Here is a 15016-nt window from a genome sequence, read left to right as displayed (position 1 = left end):
CTGATGTATAATGGACTGATGAAGTTAAAATACAACAGTTTGACCGCAATGAGCAAAAATGAGAGAATTTCATGAACAGAGTACATCTCCAACTCTTAAGCATAGGGGTGGATGGATCCTGCTTTGGATTTGTGTTGGGGAACTATCTATGGACAAACATCAGAACCTCTTTTTAAAAAGCTAAAGATGAAAGCAGGTTAATGACCCTAAACACAACTCAAACAATCCATATCAACAAAGGATTACCTCAAGAGGGGCAAACTGAAGATTTTGTCTAGGCATTTATAGTGGTCCGACCTAAACATCATTAAAAAACCTGTACATAGACCTCAAATGAGAAGTGTCTGCAAAACAGTCCAAACATCTCACAAAATTAGAAGCCTTTTGCAAGGTGTGACAAAAGCTTGTACAAGCTGTCGTACTTGTCAAAGGAGGTGTTACTACCATGCAGAGTGCCCAAAGTGTTACTTTTGGCCTAAAAGATGGGAATAAAGTAAAACCTTTTAAGGAATAAATCCTTTTTATTATTGAAGTGCTTGTATACATGCGGATTAAGCAATGCAGAAAAAATAGGAGGGGAGGGGTTGCAGATCATGTGGCGACAATGTCACTTTGGACAAACTTGACAGAATACTGGTAAAAATCTTGTTTAACCCAATGAATTTAGATTCACCACAATGTCGAGTTTTCAAAATGCTACCCTACTGAACCAGACCTTGTTGTTGTAGCTAATAGATGTCAGGGAGGATAGAAACGACAATTGCCAGTAAAAATTGATTTACTTTAATACTTATTTAGTTGCCATTTAGCTGTTTAATTACACTTCAATTTAGTTACAGTTTAGTTGTTTAGTTCTACTCATTTGGTTGAAGGAGATTTTTGGCACCATTCTGTTAAGCTTGTCCACTCTAGCAGCGAAAGTACTCAATAAAAAGTTGAGGATGATTTAGCAGACTCTGGAGTGGTTGTGCACTGTTTTACTGTGCAGCGACTCCTGAATAAATATAGCCTCTATGCACGAGTCGCCAGAAAAAACTGTCCTGCATCCTCACCTTAGTTTAGTTGTTTATTCATGCCACCATTTCTCACAAGGATGAAGGGAATATATGGCATTGTTCTGTTAAGCTTGTTCAACCTATCCAGGAAAGAGTGAGTTTGTGGGCGGAGCATGGATAGGTAAATCAGACCCTGTCATAGCAACACTGCAGGATGTGCGGTTATTAAACCTGTGGTCTCCTCCATGCAGGGCCAATAAGGGTCCAAGCTTTTGTTCCAATAAATCTCTGACACACCTCAGCTAATTAGAGCCTTGGGTGAGTCAAGCTTTGGTTAGAAACCGTGAATTAAACACTTGCATCCCTTTAAACCAGTGCAGACTGTAAGAAAACCAAGTGTTGTTTACAGAGTTGTTGTTCAGTGAGTATGTGTGTGTGTGTGTGAGAGAGAGAGGAAGCCCACTTGCAGCCCGTGGGCACAGCAGTACACTCGTATTCGCGATCAGTAGGACTCTATTTGCCTGTAGTCATCCTGCCAGGCCTCCCGCCTCCTCGCTTTGGCCGTAGCGCACGCGGAGTAACAATAGTGTCCCGCTGTGCTGCTCCGGCTTTCCTCCACGCTTTCCGCTGCCACACATTATTCTGCATGCCCAAACCCCCTACCAACCAAACACACTGCCGCTAAGTGAGGGGAGAGAGAGAGAGAGTGAGTGACATTTCCAAAAAAGTCATGACCTTTTTTTTTCTCTGTTTCTTCTCTTTTTTTCTTTTTTTGCATTGATTGAGGTGCTGTGTCGTAGGGAAAAGGCAGCGCACAGCCAGAGGAAAGCACACACACATATTTTAAATTTTAATATTGTCTAATATATGTTATTTTAGCATTTTAGCATTATGTTAATGCTAATATGTTTTTAGTAGATAGCCAGCACTCATTGGCTTGCAGACGGTTGGTCACTCGTGTTGAGGCTTTGGGTGTAGTGTCTTTTATGTAGCCAACTTTAAAGGATGTTTCTGTTTAGATAGCTTTACATATTCAAAGTGACACACAATTCTAACTGTGCTGTTGAGAATTATATGTTCTGGAACAGCCTATGTTATTACCATTAGTTGCTTTTTTGATAAACTTTTGACAAAGAACATCAACAGGTAGCTGAACTCCTACTCCTTATAGGTTTAGCCATAAGCTAATTTCCAGGGGTGACAGGGGGTTCCAACCTCTGGAAAACATTTAATTACATTTACCTCCCCAATGTTCAACCCAAAGTTACGCCTGTGCTTAGACATCATATAAAACTTTTAATTTGATTTCCCTCAGTCATATTTGTGTTTAAGCCAGCGATCAAGGAAAAATTATAGTTTCTTCAGTTAGCTAAATTCTAGCAGCTAGCTCTTATAGCAAAAGAACCTGCATTTTACATACTAATACAATGTCTGGAACTGTGGGAAAACTGCCACAAAACAACTACAAGAAGTGGCTGTGGTTGCTACAAGCGAACCACAGAAAAATGCTAACTTGCTAACAAGATTTGCTAGCTAACATTAACAGATAGCCAGCTTTATTCAAGCATCACCAGAGATGTATAGTAATAAAGTAGAACAACTTCACTACTGTACTTAAGTACTAAAATGCTGTATTTGTTCTCTACTGGAGTATTATTTTTTTCACCTACTTCCACTTTTACTTACCTATTTCATTTTAATACTTTTAAGACTGGAATTCGACGATTTTCCAGCCTATCAGTCTCAAATATACGATTTGGTGCTGGTCAAATTTACACTAATAAGATAGTCCTTTATTAGTCCCGCAGTGGGGAAATTCCCAATGGCACAACATGATACTTCACTTCATGCAGCAGCAGCAGCAGCACATACACACCATGTGTGAGTGTGGAAGCAAGAAAAGACTAAAGCAAAAAGGCTAAAGCTAGCTCAAGAGTGTTGAGCCTGAAAGCCAGCCACCTTTGATATCTTAGTTTAGCAATGAAACAACCATTATGAGGAAAATCCTGGAATCACTGGATGACCAGCCATTTTCTATAGATGATGATAGAGGTTTTGGAAACCTGATAAATTAGATATATGCAATATATACAATTCCTGAATTGTTTAATCTTCTGTCACAGCAAACGCCTATCCTGATAAAAGCCATTTCCAAGCTGATTCAAATACTCCACTTAATTTTCAGTTGGTTTGTAAAAAGAAAAGGTTTGTCCCACACCCTAGTGCGCTTTATTTTTATGAATTGTACATAAAGGTTTATATTTTATGTGAGAATTTAAAAATTTTTATATGTTGTCAATTAACCCCTGTGTCCACCAGCATATGACCTGCTGGTGGGACAAAAATGTACAAAGTTCAATTACCTAAGAATAGCCCCATCCATTTGTACAGAAGTCCCTGTAGTTACTGAAGGGGTTAAAATTGGTATCAGCTGATTTCAGAATCAGAATAATAAGTCAGACTCTGGAATCGGCCAAAAAAACTGCAATCGATGCATCTCTAGCTAATAACATACCATAACCATTGTGCACTTGCTGAAGTCCCTTGCAATTAAGGATCACTTAATGCAAGTGTTGCATCTTAGTCCGCAATCTAGATTGAAAATCCATGTTATTGCATATACTAGTTTGTACCACCAATTAAGGACACATGATGTTTTCTTAATTGTTCAAAATATTACCAAATGTCAAAAAAAAAAACTTAATAAGTAGCACATTTCATAACATGTTGAGGATCCACATTTGATGGCTTGTGAGAGGTCAGTAAGAAATGTCAGCTAATAATGGTAGCGTAAGGTCTGCTGTCATACTTTGCACAAGGGAACATGTTAGGCTAAGCCATTGAACTAGTTGTAGACTTCCATTCACTGACCTGCATTTTTGATCTACCGGTTTTCCTTGAAGCCAAGAGATTTTTTCCTATGTCCACACCATCTAATCATCTCTGTAATGCAAGCTTGACAGGCCATGGGGAGCTGGAGAAATCAGCCTCATGGGCTGGTGGTCTTTCGGGCCTGCACTAACCATTCACCTGAGGTTAGTTGGAGAGGCGAGAATGCCGTGCTCTTTGGCAATCAGAATACACTTCATTTTATTTGGGAGATTTTCCAAACGTTAGGTGGCTGGTTATATTTATGGGGCCATTTCACTGCCTGTAAAAGGATACGATTTTCAGATTTTGCCTTGTTCTAGGCGTTTGGCTGCAGGGGGAAACAGCTTTAAGCAGATATTGATCAATGCAGTTAACTGTTCTGGCCTTAGGAAAATTTGACATTGTGATCTTAGCAAAAGCTAACCATTGACTTTACTAAAGAACCCTTTGAGGAACATTTTTCAAAGTGCCTAAGAATGTCAAACCCTCATTCAAAAGATTCAAAAGATCATAATTGGGAGATTATGGTGTGGTTGATACTGGAGGGCAGCCTATCACCTCCAGGCTGCTAGTTATGGGAATGCGGGTTACAACACGAACCAGCCCTCATAAGTTTGGCTTTGTGTTTGTGTGCCAGTGTTCACAGAAGTGGAGCTTAAACTCTGGATGCTACAAAGCAAAAACTAGAGGGGAGCAAACAGGTTAATGGCTAATGTTAGCCTTCCATTGAAAAGCAAACTGGACTATTTTAATTGAAACAACCTGGAGCTAAACACACATCAGAGATGAAAGTATCAGCTAATCTTTTTCACTGGTAAGACTTGAAAAAGCCAAACCTTAGGAAAACAAGTGCTAGGCTAAAAGCTAACTGGCTTCAATCTATTCAGCTTGCGAACAGTACATCACACTGTAAGGCCACAATGAAAGGACAGGAACACTTTCTGGCTCCAGTAAGGTATAATAACAATGTTTTAGTCACAGTATTAACACTAATGCTAAAATGTAAGGCCTCTGTGAGACGATAAAAACAGTGTATTGTTTTTGTGTGTTTTTTTTAACAACCCTCCGAAAAACAGCATTTTTCATTCTGAGGCAAAACAACAGGTTTGTAAAATTGCATCTGAGCAATTTTCACCAACCAAAATCACAAACTCGCATTTATACATCAATACAAATACTCACTACATGCTTTATTTGGCACATTTAACAGCATATTTTTAAAGCAGGTATTTTTCCAATTGTGGGGAAGTTCTAATTCCACCTACCACATACACTGCCTGAGCTCATACAGTGTCTGACAAGATTAGAGAAGGTGTATGTGCTGGGGTGAACAGCGAGATGAGGTTAATGAACAGAGCTTAGTGACTTTCTCTCGCACTCTCTCGCTCTCATACACCCCTCTGCCTTGCCTTTCTCTCTTGTCCCGTGGCTTGGCTTCTCTCCATTTTGAGGGATTCTGGAAGTTTGGCTGGCAGAGAAACGATTTCACAGGGGAAGCTGTGTTTGCCTTTGTGTGAGACTCAGTCACCTCCACTGCTCAGAGAGAGAGAGAACCAGTGAGAGAGAGAGAGAGATTGTTCTGGCCTGTGCGTGATGCAGTACATTGTGGGCTGGCACCGCACTGCGTGAGTGTGTGTGTGGTGTTGGCAGGACAGCATGAAGGCAAGTCAATTCCTACAGCATTCCATCAGCTTTTGTAGACGGGCGAAAGCAGGACAGACAGTTCGAAGATCAGCTTTGTGTGTGGAGGATTTATGAAGACTAACAAAGCATAAACATTACATAGCATGCATTGTGATAAATATAATATATCGTAGAACTGCTGCAACACTCCATCAAATACATGTTGCTAGAGGGTTCTTGGCATGAATATATTGTTCTAGGAAAACCTTCTGTTCATTATTTACATTATGTGTGTAACAGCCTTATGCATTCCAGATTTACATGAAAACTGATGTCAGGTATTCACTCGTAATCTAAGCTATCATGTATTATCCTCTTCTACTTTTTCAGTAACTGTCTCACGTTGATGGTGTGCATAAATAAAGCCAGAATACTATATAGTATTCAATGTGTCAGATATTTCATATTATGCAAAAGTCTTGCAAAAGTCAAAATGGCCATTAAAGCAACAGTATGTAGCATTTCTACCTTAAAATAACATCTTCAGAATCATTGTGATGCTCCACAGACTTGTAAATGGGGAAACCAGGGTCTTTATCATTGCTATTCCGAGCTTGAAACGCTGCTACTGGACTATGTAACTTTGGTGAAGTGGGCAAGTCCTGTAATATTACCCTATCGCCTTGGCCCGCCTGCTCCTCTCACTTTTACTGACTCTTCTGTAGTATCATTTAGCTTTTCAAGAAATGCTGTGTAAAGTGTGCCCTTTAGAAATGTCTCAAAGTGTAAATGACACTTCCCAACTCTAGGGGGAGACCAGGAGCAAGAAATGCCAGTTCTCACATAATGCTGCTTTAAGTTTAGGTTATTCCTTTTCCAGCCTCAGGACAGAAGGCAAAAAGACATGTTAACAGAAAATGACACAAAAGCCTCACCAGCTAAACCTAAAATCAGACGTTTCAGTGTTTCTTTAGTTTCTGCTGCAGAGAGATTTTTCCGTACTTTCAAAGTCCAGTTTTAGACTGAACACATTCAATGACACTGAGGTCTGGACTGACACAGACATAGTGTGTCAGATGTTCAGTATTGTGCAAAAATCAGGGACCACCTTCATTACTTTAGTTTCCAGCTAAAAAATGGAAATTAAATACTAAACAACTTAATTTCATATCATATGTGTCCACTGTTTGCCTTCATACAGCTTCTATCCTTTTATTAGACTCAATTTTAACAGATTTTTCCACATCTTACAACACTTCCAATGATGTTGAGGTCTGGACTTTGGGGGGGCTTTAGAGGGTTTATGTTCTATTATTTTGTTTGCTTGCTTTTCCCAGTAAGAGCTTTTTGCTCTGCTCCACATCATTTTAGACTCACAGTGACTCATAATATTGAGTCACCTTCTCACAGTAGAAGAATGAATGACCTGTAGAGTTTTCAGATCTGAAGCAAAAGTGGAGCTTGATTTTTTTAAAGATGAAAGCTGTTCATTTAATGGGTTCATGGTAAGGGGATATACCAGGTCTTGTACGGTTGTCCCATTTTCTCTATATCATTTAATCCTCTTTAAACTTTTTTGTAGGAGATTCCTGATTTCCATTGACTTTCTAAAAGAAGGGTCCAGTTTAAAAATTATTTAACTTAACAAAAATAGTATTTAATAAAGAACCATCCATTTGCTATTTAAAGGTACATTTGCAAACCAAGACTCATCTGATTCTAATTGCTCCAAAGATGGATTTTTTGGCATCTTTACATTTAAGAGTTCAACATAGAGTAGAATTAAAGTGTCAAACTACCTTCAGGCCTCTATTCTTCTGAAGGAATTAAAAGCCTAAAATACACATGATGACTCTTTTATGGAGAAGTGAGACTTTGCCTTATAGGATCACATTGTTGAAATGACCCTTCCATACAAAAGAACACAAAGCTTTGTTGGTTCCCCTGGTATGCCTGGTATGACACTGTACAGAACTCAGAACGTCTGTGCCACTAAAGTTGAATTGCTGTGTATCTCAAGGCATCCATTAAGCTTTTTCACGAGGATGATAAGACAGACAGGAATGCAAAGAAGAACATTGGAAAGACTTGAGCCAATACCCCTGCACTGTTCTGGCAGGAAGTTACCTCCTATTGTTCCAGGAATTTCATCAATGCATTGTTGTACAAGCTGTTAGAATGAAAAAGCCTCTCTCTCTCTCTCTCTCTCTCTCTCTCTCTCTCTCTCTCTCCATTTACTGAAACTATCGGCCCACCTCTTTCTCTAGGCAGGAAGAACGAAGACTGTAAAAGTGAGAGGAAATAATGTGTCGACCATCTTAGTCATCTCCACCACAAAGGTGACGCGTTCTTTTCACGACCAGGTTGCTTTTCAGACACATTCTGATGTGATTCTAAGAGGAGCTGTCACAGTACACACTCACACACTCATTTCCTGAGCTGGCTAGCTCAGTCTTAAACAGCCCACATTTCTAACAGGACGTTTTAAGCAGAGGCCTGTCACATACACCACAGGGCTTTGATAAAGCGTCCCTTTTGTTGAAAGTGGGTAAACTCATTTATCTAATGAGCAAGCATGTCCAGAAGCCCTCACTTAAGCACCCTTTATTTTTTGGGAGATCAAACATGGCTTTTGAAGTCTGTGCAGTTTCCATAGGTTTGCTTGGATGTTTTTTGGTTAAAAACACAGAGAACAGAAATAAACAGGGCAAAATTCATGACCATGAACATGGTGGAACATTGGTCCACATACACTGCTTGTCAAATGTTTAGAAATACTTAGCTTCTCAAAATGCTTTTAATAAAATGTTTTTGTTTTTTTACATACTAAGATTAATCCATTGTTGAGGAAAGCAAATATATATCTGTGCAATCTTGGAAATAGTGGTCAACATTCGTTCATACTTCCTTAACTTTTCAGCTATTCAGGTTTCCAACAGTTTATGGGGGGGGGGGGGGGCATTATTTATAATTATTCATATTCATTCATCTGTAGGCTCCTCTTACCAACGAAGACAGCAAAGTCTTATATGACTTCTGAGAACTTGAGAACTATTGAGGCCTATTGGGGACTTCTGAGAACTTCAAAATGCATGTCTTATTTTTGTGGTTAATTATAGTATACCATAGTATCTGTTTTCAATAGCTTTTATTTTAATTCTACATAAATGACAACACACGTTTTATTTCAGTTTTGGAAACTCTTGTTTTGTATTTACTTATTGTATCCTTTGACTTTCTCCTTCTTTATGCAAGACTAGATCTTTGTTGTCACATATGCAGATCTGCATAAGGAGAAAGTCAATAGGAACAATGCGTGAATACAAAGTCAATACAGACTAAATCTTTGGTCTAGTTTCTGCAGAAATATCTCCTGAAACACTAATAATATGTACTCACCAGCTGTTTTGACTCAAGCCAAATGGAAAAGCCTCTCTCTTTTATTGTATAATGAAGATCCTAAGTGGTTCTTAAGTTGTGGCTAAAAAAAAGGTTTCAATTCTTGAAATGCTAAAAGTCGACCAATCAGGATTGGTTTTCCTTTTGATATTTCTGTAGCTACAATACATTAAGGTCTCCCACTGGTTAGGACAGCATCAGGACATGGGCAGGACCGCGGGTGAACAGTCAGTTCTTAAAGGTGATGTGTTAAAAGCAGGAAAAATGGGCAAGTGTAAGGATCTGAGCCACTTTGACAAGAACCCAATTGTGATGGCTGTGTTGTTAGAATCTACCAAAAGTAGTATTCTAAGGAAGGACAACCAGTGAATAGGTGACAGAGTCACCGGGCGTTTGAGGCTCATTGATGCGGGTGGGGAGTAAAGGCTAAACCCATCTGGTTGTATCCCACTGCAGAGCTACTGAAGCAGTTTTTGTTGAAAAAGTTAATACTGGCTCTGTCTTGCAGTTAATACATTGTCAGGTCAGAGATGTTTTTGGCAGAGATCTGGCAGTTGATCTTAATGTTATGGATGTTTGGTGTATGTATAAATATACGTAGCTAAAATGTATGCTAAATTGTCCATTACAAGATCAAAGTATATCATGGATTGTCTTTTCAGATGTCAATGATTAATCCAGTGTGACCAGACACACAGACACACTACTAAAATCCTTTAGGGGCACTAGCAGAAATTAGCAGTTTTTTTCCTTTTTTTTTATCTTGTTTTAACATGGTATTGGGGGCTGAAGCCCTTATTACCTGTTTTGGGCAGGTAAGTAGATGTTAATGGAATCAAAGAAACTCTTTGGAGTGGTGCCACAGAAGAAGTGTTGATTCCCTCAAGAATCTTTCAAAGAACTGATTTTGTAAATAGGATATGCGAGTGTGAACACCCCTCATTTCTACATACAGTAAAGGTTCTAAATGCATGGTTAGAACCATGTTATAGTCATACCACAAACTATAAAAAAAGCCCTTACTTTTAAGAGGACATACTCCCACAAATTTGGATGAATGTTACATATACGAACCACTGTTCAATAAACAAGCAAACAAGTTATCAAATTAATTAATTAATGGGGGAGGGGGGTGCATAATTATGTAGCATACCCTCCTGCACACTCCTTACCATATATACATACACATCCACTTAGTTCTCATATCGTCTGCCCATTTGAACCTTCTTCCATCCTGCTGAAAAGGGGCAGAAAAGGTGAACAAGAGAGTGTTATTATCATACTTTCCCCCCTACTGGCGAATCAGCAATCAGCGCTCCAAAAAACCCATCCTCTTGGCCTCTCACCCCATTTTCCACCTCTTAACCTGACCGCTCCCCGCGTCTGGCTTTTAGTGTGCAGGCCAGAATGTGTAGGGAGCAAAGCCCTAATGGAGTGTACTCAGCAGGGGTGCTGGCGGCTATCGGGATAGAGCCTCAGGCATATGTAGAGGCCAGAGGGGTAAGAAGAGTCTGAGTTGAGGGGCTGGAGGAGTGGACCACAATGGGTCACGGTTAGGAGGAAGATATTTTTTTCTTTTCAAGCATTTTCATGTCACCTACCAAAGGTTTAGAGACACTCCTTTTGAAATTCTGTCCACTGTTTCTGCTCAGTTAAGTAAGAAAAATACTTCATATCATAAAACTGCTGCCAATGCTTTGGGTATAATTTTCATCTTTAGCATCTTGTTTATCAAAGTGTGTCCTTTAATATGAAAAGCATAAATAAGAGTTTTGTCTAAATGCCAATATTACTACAGCTAGGGACTTCATTTAGGCCTTAAAGCAACACTGTATAGCAATCTAACCTTAAAATAGCAGCTTCAAAATCATGTTGATGCTCCACCAACTGTAGCAGGGTGAATAGTGTCTCTATCAGTGCTACTTCGGGCAGCACGATAGAAACTGCACTATGTAACTGGTGAAGTGGGCAGTATTGCGGGAACAGCGTATTGTTGCATAACACGAGTCATATTAGGTTAAAATGTTTAGAAAATATTGCTCTACCATCTCATGTTACATGTTTCACTTTCAGTGAATAAATGTGTAAAGCATAGCCCCAGGAGCAAGAAATACACATTTACTATAACACTGCTTTAAAAGTAAAAAAGAAAAATGTACAAATATTAAAGACATTTTAACTTTATTCAGGCTGCCCATATGTTTACCTTGGACCTTTTTCTGTTCTTTTTATTTATTTTATTATTATGAAACAAGCAAAAAAAAATCTTGCTAAATAATAAGAAATGTGGCATCTTTATGCCTTTTGGAATTCAGGTCATCCTTTACTCGCTTAGCTTAAAGTTAAAAGTCTCTTATTCACAGTAACAGATATTTTGAGTAAGGGTGCCCAGACCTTTGCATGCCAATTGACTTTTTCAGCTAAATGTCCTGATGGCACAGGGCTGAATTCTGGTTAAATTACCACGAACAGTCAGTATTGAACCTAGAAGGCCTAAAAGGTGCTATGTTACTTTCAAAAGTTGGTATTAAATTAATTGTGCCTGTATCAATTTACCTTTAATAAGTGCTACATCTAGACCCAGTGGCAAAAAATGCAATGTCTGCACTTCTTCTTTATTCATAAATAGTTGGTGCTGTAAACAAAGTTTATGTTTCCATGTGTTGCAGAGGTGTGTATGCAGCTTGTGTGTAAATATTACCTTTGCTGAAACATTATTATTAATAAAAAAAACAGCAAAAACAAAATGTGTCAACTGTGTCTCGATTTAGTCTCTTGACTTTAAACTGGAGCTTCAAGTTCTACTCAAAGCTCTGTTGTTGAAAAGCATTAGTGGCTCTTACTGAAGAAATCATTCGGAATATATGTCTCTCTGTCTGTCTTTTTCTCTCCAGCAGATCCATGTTGACCTCAGTTAGCAGATTCCTGAGACCTGTAGAGGGCCTGAAGGAAAGTACACACTGATGCACTGAAGCGGAGAGATTTCTCATCTCCATCAAATCGACCCATTCCTTCTTTTATATTAAAACCAGCAGAAGTGTGATATTTGTGATGACTGCCTTTTAGACTATTATTTAGGACAGTTAGTTTGGAAATTGTCCAAGACCAGCTTTCCTGAAACACGCTTTAAGGAGAGAATTATCTTGCAGTTTCCGATGCCGACACTTCCAAGGCTGTCCTCCTCTTGAGTTCTTCACGGTGATTAAAGCGACTGGTCCAAAACTGTGAAGGCCGAAGCCAATTTCCTCTTGTGTCAGGCAAATTCACTCGATAGCTATTGTAGCATGATTAAAAAGCTGAAATGGTTTATTAAAAGACTCTTAAATATGTGAATGTGTCATAATAATGATGATTTCAGATAAAAAAGAAATTCAAATGATCTCATGGCTTGCAGTGCAGTAATACTGCCCCCTTTTGAATGAAGAAGCTCTTGAGATTTAGAAGACCCCAGGCCCTTGAAGAAATAATGGTTCATAAATGGTTCCTGGCTTGGACACACAGTTCTAAGAACAAAATTATAGAACCTTTACATTATGTTGGAAGTCCATTAAACTAAAACATGGCTCTTTTGCTTTTGAAAAATCTTTGAAGAAACATCATTTGAAGGTTCTTCAAGGTACAAAAGTGGCCTCTTGGCATTGTTCCACATTTTCCATGTTTGTTGGAATGTATCGCATACCAGATACAGCCATTTATCACATGGTTCAGGGTAGATATCAGGATCCATCAGTAACAGTAACGGTAACAGTGCAGTGGTCCAGCAGTGGTCTGGCTGATCATTTTACACTAATCACAACCTCATCAGGTCATCATCTGGCAGACAAAGGGCTCTTTATTAATAAGTAGCATCATCTACAATAGCCTGTCATCTATTGTTTTATCAAACATTATAATCTGAATGTTCGTATAGGTCTGCCACCAGGAGTTGGCAGATGTTTTATGTTAATAATCATTTAATTAATGTCAATGTCAGCTAACAATTGGCTAATGCTGCCTTTAGGACCAAGTGGAAACTGGGGAGATTCTGGGAAGTAAATAAAGCCATTTAAACTAATATCCAACTTGAGTTGTTATTCTATAGCCTTAACTCTAACATTTTAACATCCATAGAGCTTTGTTTTAAGAATTATAAACAAATTATTTTAAAGCTATTTGTTTTTTAATATCACTGTATTGTAAAGTAAAGTCATGCTGTGGATGATGTGTCATTCATCTACTTTCATGTCATTTTATGCTTCTGAATTGCCATAGCCTCTATTTTTTAAAATGCAAGCACATTTAAAAATGTAAATGAAATACATTTTTAAGAGCTTTTATTATGTCCACAGCAGACAAATAACATCTAGCTTAGTGTGAGCATTCATTTTTTTCACCTCAAAAAAATTATGTTGCATGAATGGATGGGAGAAAATTCCAAGCTCCCAGCTAAATGCAGCAGAAGGCTACTATAACTAGCAAAGCTAAGAGAGTTTTTCTAGATAATGCTAAAGCAGCAACCTCAGAACTCTCAAAGAAATACATTAAGGTGTTGTGTTATCTTACCATATTACCATAATCATATGTTATCATTTAGAAACCAGTTACATTCTGAATCTCAGCTTATATTTGTATGGATATATTTCAGAATATTTCACAAGCATGACAAGCATATGCATATGCAAGCTTGCAGACCACTAGGGTAGGTCTCCTAACTCCTAATGACTTGACTCCCACCATACCTAGTAGTAAATCTGGGCACCATTGCTGCTAATGACATGAAGAGTGTTTTATGTACATTTCAACAAGTTGTTAAAGTGAGTCTTTACTTTTTCATATCCACCAGGGGATTTGTAGCTGTAGCTTCTGTAATTGGTACAATAAAAACAATACACCCACAGCACAATATTACAGCCCCACAGCAGCCAACAGCCCAATGCTTAAAGTACACTAAACAAAAGTGTGCTGTATTGTGGGATTCCCACAGGAATTTGCGATTGCACTCTGTCTACTTTAGAGAGAACAGTTCTGGGATGTATTGTCTTCCAGGAGACAGCCATGTTGTTATGTCTGTCACTGAAATGACAAGCTAAAATAGCACTCAAACTATCAGAGGAAAAAGAGATCCTGCTCAAAACGCCATAGCCGTTGTAGCAAGAGGACACTGATGTAATGCCTTTAAAAGTCACCATGTCCACTACCAAGCATCAAGGATATAAAGTCTAGCTGGGCTGTGGAGCAGTGGAACTGGAATGGAGTGATGGAGCTCCATCCAATAGCTTTGGGATGAGCTGAACTGGTGAACATCAGTCGGATGCTCTTGTGACTAACTGCAATATATCCTCATAGCAATGTTCCCACATCTAGTGTAAAGCCTTCCCAAAATAGAAGAGGCTGTATCTTCAGTAAAGCAGGACAATTCCTAGCCGTGATTTCAGAAGAAATGTTGGTGGTACAGTGTACATGAATGTTCTCAGCGTTCAAGGACAGTTATAGACTGTGCTGTTAAAAATAAATATTGCAAAATGACTGGCAGTATTTTGTTCTCTTTGTAAATAAAAATACTAAATTAAAGTTAAGTATCCTAATGTAAATTCAGTGGAAAGATTTTTTGAATTATTACACTCAATCACCTTTATTACTTAATTAATTATCAGCAATTGGCCAAGACACACAGCCAGCAAAGGGTTAACACTCAACAACACAATACAATAGCAATACCCTTACAGCCTACAGCACTGAGGCCAGGCAGTCAACCAAATATTGAAATATGGATATGCCAACAGATCCAATGGGCAAGATGTAAGTTCTACTCAGAGGTTGTATTGCACAAACAAGTCCTACAGGTCAGTGTGTATTACTAAAACAGCTCAGCTCTCTGGGACTGGTTCAGAAATGATTAAATCCAACATCAGTGCCGCGTTTCCCTCGCGTTCCTTCTCTTAAATAAAAACTTACATTTTAAACAGTGGTTGACCATGTGGTACCATTGTTGTAGGCTGTGTGAGCAAGTTACCACTTTCTGCATTGTTAAGTGTGACTATATGCTGTTTTTTGGTTGAAATGGTTGTAAAGTTCAGGAAATATCTGTAGGTTAATTGTGTTTCTCTGTAAAGTCTTTAATGAAACTTTCTGTAAATGTATTGTTTTAA

The 15016-nt window shown here is 38.6% G+C and overlaps 1 long non-coding RNA gene across 1 annotated transcript in view; it reads left to right on the top strand.

The window, feature by feature from the left end:
* The window catches only part of LOC140535480 (uncharacterized), a 46523-nt gene extending 33581 nt beyond the window's left edge, over positions 1-12942 (top strand). The window contains exon 2 of the long non-coding RNA XR_011977544.1: positions 11783-12942. This is a non-coding gene — a long non-coding RNA (uncharacterized lncRNA). The remainder of the gene's footprint in view (positions 1-11782) is intronic.
* Positions 12943-15016: the final 2074 nt, after the last annotated feature.

Source organism: Salminus brasiliensis, chromosome 15 (assembly GCF_030463535.1).
Source record: "Salminus brasiliensis chromosome 15, fSalBra1.hap2, whole genome shotgun sequence".
In the NCBI taxonomy this organism is placed as follows: domain Eukaryota; kingdom Metazoa; phylum Chordata; class Actinopteri; order Characiformes; family Bryconidae; genus Salminus; species Salminus brasiliensis.
Note: the sequence above shows the minus strand (reverse complement) of the source record. Positions and strands in the feature narration are given on the sequence as shown.